The sequence below is a fragment of the Aphis gossypii genome, chromosome 1 (genome assembly GCF_020184175.1).
Source record: "Aphis gossypii isolate Hap1 chromosome 1, ASM2018417v2, whole genome shotgun sequence".
Lineage (NCBI taxonomy): Eukaryota > Metazoa > Arthropoda > Insecta > Hemiptera > Aphididae > Aphis > Aphis gossypii.
The window spans coordinates 28,974,437-28,974,679 of record NC_065530.1 but is presented as its reverse complement, the minus strand read 5'-3'; positions in this window follow the sequence as shown (position 1 = coordinate 28,974,679).

Below are 243 nucleotides of genomic sequence, written 5' to 3'. Positions count from 1 at the left end.
TTTTATTTCACAAACCGACCAATAATCTACCACTTATCAAATGATTAACCGAATCGCGTTGCTCTCTGTTCTCCAAGTGTTTTAAATTTCTTTTATTCGACAGCGTTCAACACACATTTTATCGAACTCTTGCATTCATGGAATTATAAAACCATGTAAAAAATATAAAGCTCATATTAGTTTTTTCAACCGCCGTTCCGATACCGAGAGTTGTCATTCTCCGAACTACTGGCGAGAATCTCG